We start from the raw sequence: 13,506 nt of genomic DNA on the forward strand, positions 1-13,506 counted from the left end.
TGTAATTATATAAAAATATCCATACCTGGAATTCCTCTTAAAAACTTAACTCTAGACATACAGCTAAATACAAAGGTAATTAAAAAAAAAAAAACATATGAGGGCTGTTTTACCTGCCAAAGTATTTGCATGTCTGTCCATTCAGTCTTCGGACAAACACAGCTCTGCCACACAGCACAGCCCTATCTGGCAGGACAGGAGACCTACATTTTCTCTACTGCGGGTCAGTCACTCTAGCAGGTCTTGTCCCTCCCTCAAGTCTGTGATTGGACAATGAAAGGAGTGGCAACAGACTAATAAGCTCCACTTCCGACACCGCTCACTCCTCCTATCCACATGTTCCTTGCTAGCACTGTTGATTGGCTGATTGTGCTGCTTATCCCTCTCCCAGTCTGAGCTCTGCTGTACAAAGGCTGCATACCAGGTCAAATTCAGGTACTGGCGTATAACTTTTTATTTAATTTCACCACAAGGAAATTCAAACGCTGCAGCTTTCAGATTAACACATAAATTTATAGTAGTAAAGAGACTTCTTTTAATCTTTAAATCAAATGATTCAATATTTTCCATTTTTAAGTTTCTCTTTCTTACAGTCCTCATCCGAAATGCATTTTTTATATTCGTTGGAATAAAAAATATACCCGTCAACACAATAACAGGCATTCACTGCTATGGCAGGACACACATCTCGAGCAGCCAACTCTGCGATGCAGTAAGGTGGGCAGACTCCGCCCCACCCTTGAACACTGTGTTCCATTGTACACGGGGGTGCTGCCAAAAAGAAGATAATACAATTGTTATGTATTATCTTATACTTAGTCTCCAAGCTGATATGTGTGCAGAAGAAAATGGCTGCTTAAAGTGGACCTGTCAGTAACTTTAATAGTCTGCATTTCTGGTGCCAAACCTGTGGCCCTTTGGCCTTTTCTGTGCGGCCCTTGGAGCTCCTGTAGACACTAATTTGTGTTTCCCTTGTGCCTTGTTATACCAGTTATAGTAGTGATTTCTAGCAGTCTCATGTAGTATGTCTCCAGTAGCCAACAACTCCTATAGCATGTTCAAAGTCTCTGACCATCTCTTGTATCATGTCTGCAGTCTCTGACCATCTCATGCATCATGTCTTCAGTTTCTGACAATCTCATGTATGATGTCTGCAGTCTCTGACTATCTCCTGTATCATGTCTGCAGTCTCTGACTATCTCCTGTATCATGTCGGCAGTCTCTGACTATCTCCTGTATCATGTCTGCAGTCTCTGACCATTTTTTGTATCATGTCTGCAGTCTGTGACTATCTCCTGTTTCATGTCTGCAGTCTCTGACCCTCTCCTGTATCATGTCTACAGTCTCTGACCCTCTCCTGTATCATGTCTGCAGTCTCTGACCATCTCATGTATCATGTCTGCAGTCTCTGACCATCTCATGTATCATGTCTGCAGTCTCTGACCATCTCATGTATCATGTCTGCAGTCTCTGACTCTCTCCTGTATCATGTCTGCAGTCTCTGATCATCTCCTGTATCATGTCTGCAGTCTCTGATCATCTCCTGTATCATGTCTGCAGTCTCTGACCGTCTCCTGTATCATGTCTGCACTCTCTGACCATCTCCTGTATCATGTCTGCAGTCTCTGACCATCTCCTGTATCATGTCTGCAGTCTCTGACCATCTCATGTATCATGTCTGCAGTCTCTGACCATCTCATGTATCATGTCTGCAGTCTCTGACCATCTCATGTATCATGTCTGCAGTCTCTGACTCTCTCCTGTATCATGTCTGCAGTCTCTGACCGTCTCCTGTATCATGTCTGCACTCTCTGACCATCTCCTGTATCATGTCTGCAGTCTCTGACTCTCTCCTGTATCATGTCTGCAGTCTCTGACCGTCTCCTGTATCATGTCTGCACTCTCTGACCATCTCCTGTATCATGTCTGCAGTCTCTGACTCTCTCCTGTATCATGTCTGCAGTCTCTGACCGTCTCCTGTATCATGTCTGCAGTCTCTGACCATCTCATGTATCATGTCTGCAGTCTCTGACTCTCTCCTGTATCATGTCTGCAGTCTCTGACCGTCTCCTGTATCATGTCTGCACTCTCTGACCATCTCCTGTATCATGTCTGCAGTCTCTGACCCTCTCCTGTATCATGTCTGCAGTCTCTGACCATCTCATGTATCATGTCTGCAGTCTCTGACCATCTCATGTATCATGTCTGCAGTCTCTGACCATCTCATGTATCATGTCTGCAGTCTCTGACTCTCTCCTGTATCATGTCTGCAGTCTCTGATCATCTCCTGTATCATGTCTGCAGTCTCTGATCATCTCCTGTATCATGTCTGCAGTCTCTGACCGTCTCCTGTATCATGTCTGCACTCTCTGACCATCTCCTGTATCATGTCTGCAGTCTCTGACCATCTCCTGTATCATGTCTGCAGTCTCTGACCATCTCCTGTATCATGTCTTCAATCTCTGACCTTCTCCTGTATCATGTCTGCAGTCTCTGACCGTCTCCTGTATCATGTCTGCAGTCTCTGACCATCTCCTGTAGTATGTCTGCAGTCTCTGACCATCTCCTGTATCATGTCTGCAGTCTCTGACCATCTCCTGTATCATGTCTGCAGTCTCTGATCATCTCCTGTATCATGTCTGCAGTCTCTGACCATCTCCTGTATCATGTCTTCAATCTCTGACCTTCTCCTGTATCATGTCTGCAGTCTCTGACCGTCTCCTGTATCATGTCTGCAGTCTCTGACCATCTCCTGTATCATGTTTGCAGTCTCTGACCATCTCCTGTATCATGTCTGCAGTCTCTGATCATCTCCTGTATCATGGTGTAACAAGTAATTTTGCGCTGCCTTAAAAAGATAGCAGCTAACACAGCAAATTGGATAAATAGTAATACGAAAGAAAACAAATAGTGTAGCGCTTATAGAAAACGTGACTTAACACGTGTATTAAACAGAGGGTACTAAACCCAAATAATCACCACTGAAGATAAAAGAAACATATACAGAAATAATGGACACTATAACTAGTGATAAATATCCAAGGAAAAGTCCAAGTGAAAAATGTTCAAGGTGTGGTTCAGAATTCCATGTGAAATAAAAATATATTCAAAAACTTTGTGTGAATATCCCAACCATGAACAGGGTATGTACAGTAACTGAAGTGAGAAGTACCACCACCTAAAATTGGGAGGCTTACTGGAGCGTTTGAACCCACAAGAGCATATGTTCTGTGAGTCAAACGGGCTTGTGTTGTGTAAACAACCAATGGGAATGAACACTGGAATCCTCAGATGGCTAGAACAGGAACGCCCGGCTATCCTCAAGGTAGTAGATAACTATGTAGGTGTATCTCATGAGGGACGGTGATCAGATGTCCATAGATGCAGTTAATGGAATAAAAAAGGGGGAGAACAGAAAGGACCACATAGGGTAATTCCGTTGGGTACACAAATAAAATTTAATGAAGTTAGAAAACTTACATTTAGCAGGTTAAAATCAGCCCTTTATAAAAACAAATGGCGGCAGTGGTGTCCTTCCCTATGGGAAGGACTTTTTATTCCATTTACTGCATCTATGGACATCTGATCATCATCTCCTGTATCATGTCTGCAGTCTCTGACCATCTCCTGTATCATGTCTGCAGTCTCTGATCATCTCCTGTATCATGTCTGCAGTCTCTGACCATCTCTTGTATCATGTCCTCAGTCTCTGATCATCTCCTGTATCATGTCTGCAGTCTCTGACCATCTCCTGTATCATGTCTGCATTCTCTGACCATCTCTTGTATCATGTCTGCAGTCTCTGACCATCTCCTGTATCATGCTTGAATGGAGGAGAAGATTTGGATGCCGCACAATGGATGTAGTCAAAAAACTTCACTTTATTGAAAAAAGGGGATCATCAAAACAACAAGACTGTCATGCAGAAAGTACAGGTAAGCTTACCTGTACTTTCTGCATGACAGTCTTGTTGTTTTGATGATCCCATTTTTTCAATAAAGTGAAGTTTTTTGACTACATCCAGTGTGCGGCATCCAAATCTTCTCCTCCATTCAAGCCTGCTTTGCCTAGCATTCAGCCAGCACCTGGAGCTCTTCTGCTCTGAAACTTCTACTTACACCTGGGTCAGTGTCAACCTGAGCGGTGGAAACACTTTCTTTGCTCATCTCCTGTATCATGTCTGCAGTCTCTGACCATCTCCTGTATCATGTCTGCAGTCTCTGACCATCTCTTGTATCATGTCTGCAGTCTCTGACCATCTCTTGTATCATGTCCTCAGTCTCTGACCATCTCCTGTATCATGTCTGCAGTCTCTGACCATCTCCTGTATCATGTCTTCAGTTTCTGACCATCTCCTGTATCATGTCTGCAGTCTCTGATCATCTCCTGTATCATGTCTGCAGTCTCTGACCATCTCATGTATCATGTCTGCAGTCTCTGACCATCTCCTGTATCATGTCTGCAGTCTCTGATCATCTCTTGTATCATGTCTGCAGTCTCTGACCATCTCCTGTATCATGTCTGCAGTCTCTGACCATCTCCTGTATCATGTCTGCAGTCTCTGACCATCTCTTGTATCATGTCTGCAGTCTCTGACCATCTCTTGTATCATGTCCTCAGTCTCTGACCATCTCCTGTATCATGTCTGCAGTCTCTGACCATCTCCTGTATCATGTCTTCAGTTTCTGACCATCTCCTGTATCATGTCTGCAGTCTCTGATCATCTCCTGTATCATGTCTGCAGTCTCTGACCATCTCATGTATCATGTCTGCAGTCTCTGACCATCTCTTGTATCATGTCCTCAGTCTCTGACCATCTCCTGTATCATGTCTGCAGTCTCTGACCATCTCCTGTATCATGTCTTCAGTTTCTGACCATCTCCTGTATCATGTCTGCAGTCTCTGATCATCTCCTGTATCATGTCTGCAGTCTCTGACCATCTCATGTATCATGTCTGCAGTCTCTGACCATCTCCTGTATCATGTCTGCAGTCTCTGATCATCTCCTGTATCATGTCTGCAGTCTCTGACCATCTCATGTATCATGTCTGCAGTCTCTGATCATCTCCTGTTTCATGTCTGCAGTCTCTGATTATCTCCTGTATCATGTCTGCAGTCTCTGACCATCTCATGTATTATGTCTGCAGTCTCTGATCATCTCCTGTATCATGTCTGCAGTCTCTGACCATCTCATGTATCATGTCTGCAGTCTCTGATCGTCTCCTGTATCATGTCTGCAGTCTCTGATCTCCTGTATCATGTCTGCAGTCTCTGACCATCTCCTGTATCATGTCTACAGTCTCTGACCATCTCATGTATCATGTCTGCAGTCTCTGATCTCCTGTATCATGTCTGCAGTCTCTGACCATTTCTTGTATCATTCCCATAGTCTTTCACTATACCCTGTTGTGTGTTTGCTGTCTCTGATAATAAATATTCACTGAAATTTATGTGTGGCTTTGTGGTGATGTGATGTGAAGGGCCAAACTAGAGGCCCCCCATATTAAGAAAGTTGACCACCACTAATCTACTTTTTAAAATTCCTGACATGTCACAATATACACAATAATGACACAGGGCATTGTTTAACCTGGAACACTGAAGGCATCTAGTGCCAAAAAAGAACTAGTGCGTGGGCAGCTCTGGGGTTAAAGTAAGTATCCCTGCCTGAGGAGCATTTTATTTGTGATGTGACTGAAATTCAAATAGATTTTTACGTTTCTTTTATCTTTCTGAGACAAAATGGGTGAGACCCCAACCACAAACACCCGCTGTGCCCATTATGAGGGGTTCCCACCATCCCTGTGCTGAGTTCCCGGGTCTGTACACCCGCTGTGCCCATTATGAGGGGTTCCCACCATCCCTGTGCTGAGTTCCCGGGTCTGTACACCTGCTGTGCCCATTATGAGGGGTTCTCACCATCCCTGTGCTGAGTTCCCGGGTCTGTACACCCGCTGTGCCCATTATGAGGGGTTCCCACCATCCCTGTGCTGAGTTCCCGGGTCTGTACACCTGCTGTGCCCATTATGAGGGGTTCCCACCATCCCTGTGCTGAGTTCCCGGGTCTGTACACCTGCTGTGCCCATTATGAGGGGTTCTCACCATCCCTGTGCTGAGTTCCCGGGTCTGTACACCCGCTGTGCCCATTATGAGGGGTTCCCACCATCCCTGTGCTGAGTTCCCGGGTCTGTACACCTGCTGTGCCCATTATAGAAACAAGGAAGGCATCAGACTAAACTGCACCATTAACAATGTACTTACATGGTGGTTGTGGGTTTCCCTTCTGGCATTCAAATGCTGTGGGAAGAATCACAAAATGGGGATATGATAAGTATATATGACCATACAGAAAAAAAAAAAAAAAAAAAAACACGTAAAGAGGTGAAAGCCACATCAAAACAACAGTCAAATGTTAAAGTGCCCCCATAGCCGCTTGCTATGGGGGCACTTGTTTGAGCTCAATCCCAAGCCAGGATCTGTATGTCCATTAACACGTTCACACAGGTTTTGGCACACAGTAATGTCAGTTGCATTAAAGGCAGCTCATTCATTTTTAATAGGCTGCCAGTGCGCCTAAAACCAGACCTCACCCCCTTTTGTTGGCAGCACAACGCACAGTAGTGCATTCATTGCCATGCAGTGACCTTCAACCCAAATCCTTTGCTTTAATGTACTGGGCGCCATGTTGATGCTGTGCAAAAGTGTAAAGCTGGCTTAAATGTTAAACTGCACAGCATCATTTATTTATTTATTTGTTTATTTATTTTTTGCAGAACCAGCATAAGTACTTAAATCTATTCTGATTCCTTCAGCTTCCTTCAATTCCCAGCACAGCAGCAATTCTGAGCGCTACTTCTCTTTCAATGTCCAACCACAGGCCGGGGGGCATCTATCTATCATTTAATTATATATAAGTATATTTATAAAATATGAACTCCAGGAAGACATGTAAAACATGTAAATACGATGCATACAGCATATATATATATATATATATATATATATATATATATATAACATTCATTCCTGCAGCTCAGATTTAATAACTATATTTATAGAATTTTATATAATAAAAAATAAATAAAAAATCACACACACACATATATATATATATATATATATATATATATATATATATATATATATATATAAAAATAAGATTACCTTGTATGAGGAAGAACAAAAACAGAATCAATGTATTTATTTGAAACTTCATAGCTACTAAAATCTGGAAAACAGAAGCAAAATTATTAAATAGACTTTGATTCCCGGAGTGCCAAACAAAAATTAAACTGAGGTTCACACTAATGTGGTGCGGGAAACGCCGCTATCCGTGCACGTTTCCCACACCGCATTCTAATCGCATTGCCCCTGCGATCTGCTGCGACTGTCAATACAAATTTAATGGTACCCCACACGCGGGTCACAAACGCAGTGCGTTTGCCTGCACTGGATCCCACGGTTCAAAAAAGACATTGCGATCTGGTTGCGGTGCTGCTCCAGAAAAGGGGCGCGCACATCTTTGGCACAATGCGGTGTGATTTGAGTGCATTCATAATGAATGGACTAATATTGCACTGCACTGAATCGCATGTGAATGGCACAGGAATGTGGTGCGGTTCCTGTGCGATTCACATGCAGTTCATAGTGTAAAGCGAGGCTTAAAGTACCTGTGTGAGTGTCTATCTATGTAATATAAAGTCTACAATAGTAGTTCTGCGGCAAGTGATTTATTTAGCCACTGGTCAACCAGCCACAGAGTACATATACTACGGCAGGCTGGCATGGGCAAAAATCACATATATGAACATTACTTTGCCTGCTCACACAGCACCTCCACATGACACGATGGATTGTGGATCCTGGTACTCGGGGCTCGGTGGTTATGTGATCGCATAGCGATCACGTCAACCAAGCTGAATTCATTTCATCAATGGATTCATTCATAACAGCTATGTTGACTATGATGTGATTGGACCACAGCTATCACATGGTACCTAGACCAATCACAGCACCCTGTACCAAGTGTACCAAGTGATTACCTGTGGCCAATCACAGATCACTAGTGATCACAGCTGTCATGAATGGTTTACCCATTCATGACAGTTGAAATCTTTGAGGTTACAATGATCTTCAAAAAAAAAAAAAAAAATCCCTCCTCACCACCCTGAATGGTGACACTAAACTACTCTGATGAAAGTATGTAAAAAAAACAAACAAAAAAAATTATATATATATATATATATATATATATACATATATATATATATATATATATATATATATATATATATATATATATATATATATATATATATATATATATATATATAATTATATATATATTATTATATAATAGTAATAATAAAAATAACAAAATTACCGAAATAACGAATGCCACATCTAAATGAATGGAACATAACAAATTAATAATAATAAATAATAGTAATAATAAAAATGATTGTTATTACTATTATTTATTATTATTAATTTGTTATGTTCCATTCATTTAGATGTGGCATTCGTTATTTCGGATAATTCGTAGCTTCTCGCATTCGTTACGTTCACTAACAGACAAATTTGAAAAGAGATTCCAATACCTATAATTTAATAGTTAGTTATTATTAGTTAGTTATTATTTTGGATTTTCAAATTTCAGATTTTCAGGTTTTAGAATTTTCAGATTCTCATGCTTAATTTTCGGATTTTCTTTCTTTCGAATTTTCTGATTTTTGAATTTTCATACTTTTTTTTTTTTTTTCAATTTTTTTGGGCCATTCGTTATGATTGAAATTAGTTACTTTGAGTAAATTCGTAAAAATCCGAAAATTCGAAAATCTGAAAATAAGAACAAAAAAATCCAAGGATTCGAAAGTATGAAAATTCAAAAATCCGAAAATGTATAGCCCCGGTGCCCCATTGATTTTAATGGGCAGGAGTGGTGGAGGAGCGGTATACACACCGTTCCTTCACCGCTCCAAAGATGCTGCTACCAGGACTTTTTTTACCGTCCTGCCAGCGCACCGCTCCAGTGTGAAAGCCCTCTGGGCGTTGGAGACAAAGCAGCGGCACTTTCAGGGCGCTTTGCAGGCGCGCTTTTTAGTGATGTAGAGCCTGCAAAGCGCCCCAGTGTGAAAGGGGTCTTAACCCCAAATCATATCTGAGTGATATTAAATCTCAAATATAGTAAACTATATATATAGTACTATATAATATAGTAAAATGGTATAGTAACATCATTATTATAGTATAGTAACATTATAGTAATACAATTGGCGACCACGAAGTTGAGGACCAGGACTGAAAGTATTTAATATAATACAGAGATTTGTGTAAAACAGATTAAGGTTGTTGGGATGGATTTAAACCGCTTCAGCCCCGGAAGATTTCACTCCCTTCCTGACCAGAGCACTTTGTGCGATTCGGCACTGCGTCGCTTTAACTGACAATTGCGCGGTCGTGCGACGTTGCTCCCAAACAAAATTGACGTCCTTTTCCCCCCACAAATAGAGCTTTCTTTTGGTGGTATAAATATCCCCAAAAAATATATAAAAACACATTTTTTTCCTCAGTTTAGGCCGATACGTATTCTTCTACATATTTTTGGTAAAAAAAAAATCGCAATAAGCGTTTATTGATTGGTTTGCGCAAAAGTTATAGCGTCTACAGAATAGGGGATAGTTTTATGGCATTTTTATTAATATTTTTTTTTTTTTTTTACTAGTAATGGCGGTGATCAGCGATTTTTATCGTGACTGCGACATTATGGCGGACATCACTTTTGGCGCTATTTTTGGACCATTTACATTTATACAGCGATCAGTGCGATTAAAAATGCATTGAATGCTGTGTAAATTAGACTGGCAGTGAATGGGGTTAACCACTAGAGGGCGATGAAGGGGTTAAGTGTGTCCTAGGGAGTGATTCTAACTGTGGGGGGGAGGGGCTATGTGTGACACGACACTGATCACCGCTCCTGATTACAGGGAGCTGTGATCGGTGTCCTGTCACTAGGAAGAATGGGGAAATGCTTGTTTACATCAGCATTTTGACGTTCTTCCTCTCTACGGGATGATCGCGGGTATCCCCGCGGACATCGAGTCTGTGGACCCGCGATCACACTCACGCAGGTCGCGCCAAGCCCGCGCCTGCAAACCGCTTCTTAAAAGGGCAACATACAGGTACATTAATCTGCCTGTACGTGCCCTTCTGCCGATGTATATGAGCCAGTCGGCAAGCGGTTAATGGAGAGGATGTATTATATGAGGGAGAAAATTTGTTTTCAATTGTTTGTGCTTACTAAGCATGGTTTCTCTGTAATCATGGTTTGAGTTTGCTTTATGGTGAGTACGTCTGTGTTTTATTGGAAAGAGTGTGGTATTTGTTGGTCTGTCGAAAAAGGTTCAACGGGTTTTTTGGTTTTTAGATTTTGTTTCCACTGTAGGCATTGTGTTTGTGTAAGACATTGAAACCGAGCCACAAGAGAGTGGTTTGTTTTGTTTTGTTTTTTTTTTGTTTTTTTTTCGGCGGTTGTTGTTGGTTGTTTTTTGTTTTTGTTTTTTGCTGTGGGAATTTACAAGCAGTAATATTCTCATTGTTGTCAGTTAAAGTACCAAACTGTGGAAGTCTGGTTACCGAATCTAATATCTGATAGCAATCATAGAGTGTAAAATAAGGTGCATTTAGCACACTGTATTATAGGCGACGCTTTAAACATTTTTACAGGTTACCGGTTTAGAATTTCAGAGGAGGTCTAGCGCTAGAATTATTGCTCTCGCTATAATTGTAGCGATGGCTCACATGTGTGGCGCGAACACCGTTTACATGTGCACACGTGACCCACGCAGGTGTTTGCTTCTGCACGCAAGCACGGAGGGATGGGGGCGCTTTAAAAAAATGTTTTATTATTATTTATTTTATTATTTTTTTCTTTTCACTTTGTTCCTTTAACCTGTTCAATACAGGGTATTTTCACCCCCTTCCTTCCCAGACCAATTTTTAGTTTTCAGCGCTGTCGCAATTTAAATTACAATTGCGCGGTCGTGCGACGTTGTACCCAAACAAAATTGATGTTCTTTTTTCCTCACAAATAGAGCTTTCTTTTGGTGGTATTTGATCACCTCTGCGGTTTTTATTTTTTGCGCTATAAACAAAAGAAGACCGACAATTTTGAAAAAAACACAATATTTTTTACTTTTTGCTATAATAAATATCCCAATTTTTAACATATAAAACAAATTTTTTCCTCAGTTTCGGCCGATACGTATTCTTCTACATATTTTTGGTAAAAAAAATTTGCAATAAGCGTATATTGATTGGTTTGCGCAAAAGTTATAGCGTCTACAAAATACGGGATAGATTTATGGTATTTTTTTTTTAAATATTTATTTTTTTACTAGTAATAGCGGCGATCACAATTTTTTTTCATGACTGAGACATTATGGCGGACACATCGGACACTTTTGACACATTTTTGGGACCATTCACATTTATACAGCGATCAATGCTATAAAATTGCATTGATTACTGTATAAATGTGACAGGCAGTGAAGGGGTTAACCACTAGGGGGACACGAGGGGTTAAATGTGTTTCCTAGGGGAGTGATTATAACTGTAGGGGGAGGGGAGGCACAAGGGGAGGAGACCGATCGGTGTTCCTCTGTACTCTCCTCTCAACTGACAGGACGTGGATCTGTGTATTTACACACACAGATCCACGGTCCAGCCTGGTTAACGGGCAATCGCGGGTGCCCTGGCGGACATCGCGACCGCCGGGCACACGCACCGGGTCCCGAGCAACGCGGCAGGCGCGCGCGCCCCCTAGATGGCCGGAAGCCCAGGCAGTCATATGACGTCCACCCAGGATGGGAGATCCCATCTGTGGACGTCATTTATCTATGGCCGAGTAGTGAAGTGGTTCAGTTTCTTTCTTTTTTTTTTTTCTTTTTTGATCACTTTTATTCCTATCACAAGAAAATTATTCCTTTTGATAGAAATAAGGCATGACAGGTCCTCTTTATGGAGACATCAGGGCCAGGGGCTCCGGCTCTTCCCATCCCCAATGTAGTAAAACCCACAGGGGCATTTAATCAAATAAAATACGAAGAAGCTCTGACAGGTATAATACCCCTTGATGTCTATTTTTCGCCCTGTTGTTAGGACAATGTACACAGGACAGGCATGGAAAAGATCCATTACCTTCAGGGTCCAAAAATGTCAGAGACGGTACTTTAGGTAGAACTACATCAAAATTTACTATGTTGTGCATGTGAACTAAATTGGCTGTTTTTAATATCACCCAACTGCAATTTTTTTTTTGATACATAACTTTTTTTTTATATCTCCCTCTGTTTCTATCACTTTTTTAAAAATTGTTGTTATTTGGTTACTTTGAGCTGCAGTCGTTTTCAAGTTGCACTTTGCTTTAAAAATAGTTGGTTTTACTTTGTTTCGAACGTGTAAAAAAAAAAAAAAAAAAAAAACATACAAAATAAAAAAAGTAATCATTCAGTAATACACAATCACAAAAAAATAGTTACAAAAGAAGACTAAAAAAAAAACAAATATATATTTAAAAAGTCATTTAGTTTACATATCCGAAAAGGAATGGGAAGAAGTGCAGACTTATCTAATCCTACCTCTTCTCCATAATTAATAACAAACAATTCAATGTCCCATCACTATAAAGTCATACAAGAATTAATAATTCAAATAGACCGTAATATACTGATTACCGATAATCTAACTAAATAAAAAATAATAAAAATAGTGTTTGGATGTATTTCTGATCAGAAGAGAAAACAAGATGCACTCACCTGTATAGAGACACTGAGGAAACTTTGTCACCGCTGATAAAATGAGATTGTTGGAATGTTCTGCAGATTTCCTTTATATACAGTATATATATCAGGAATACAATACGCCTTCCATTGTTCAGTCATGCCACATCATCAGCAATTCAGTTTCTTATTTACAAGTCTCTGTCGCTGACTTTCTTTCCCTTGCTCTCCCTCTCTCTCTTTTTCTTTTCATATTCATACAAGTGCCTTGAAAAAGTATTCATGCCCCTTGAAATCTTCTACATTTTGTCACGTTACAACCAAAAACGTAAATGTATTTTATTGGGATTTGATGTGATAGACCAACACAAAGTGGCACATAATTGTGAAGTGGAATGAAAATGATAAATGGAGTTGCTCCAGTGGCGCAATCGGTTCTTATAAGAAAATGATAAATGGTTTTCAACATTTTTTACAAATAAATATGTGAAAAGTGTGGGGGGGCATTTGTATTCAGCCCCCTTTACTCTGATACCCCTAACTAAAATCTAATGGAACCAATTGTCTTCAGAAGTCACCTAATTAGTAAATAGAGTCCACCTGGGTGTAATTTAATCTTAGTATAAATGCAGCTGTTCTGTGAAACCCTCAGAGGTTTGTTATATAACCTTAGTGAACAAACAGCATCATGAAGGCCAAGGAACACACCAGACAGGTCAGGGATAAA

At 40.7% G+C, this 13,506-nt stretch overlaps 1 long non-coding RNA gene across 1 annotated transcript; it reads right to left on the minus strand.

The window, feature by feature from the left end:
* Positions 1 to 342: 342 nt before the first annotated feature.
* LOC141110342 (uncharacterized) lies at positions 343 to 12,954 on the minus strand. Its single transcript, XR_012236273.1, has 4 exons — positions 12,816 to 12,954; positions 7,165 to 7,228; positions 6,262 to 6,297; positions 343 to 771 (listed from the first exon to the last, which is right to left on the minus strand). It is a non-coding gene; the product is annotated as an uncharacterized lncRNA (long non-coding RNA).
* Positions 12,955 to 13,506: the final 552 nt, after the last annotated feature.

The sequence above is a fragment of the Aquarana catesbeiana genome, linkage group LG10, assembly GCF_042186555.1.
Source record: "Aquarana catesbeiana isolate 2022-GZ linkage group LG10, ASM4218655v1, whole genome shotgun sequence".
NCBI classification, from domain to species: Eukaryota; Metazoa; Chordata; class Amphibia; order Anura; family Ranidae; genus Aquarana; species Aquarana catesbeiana.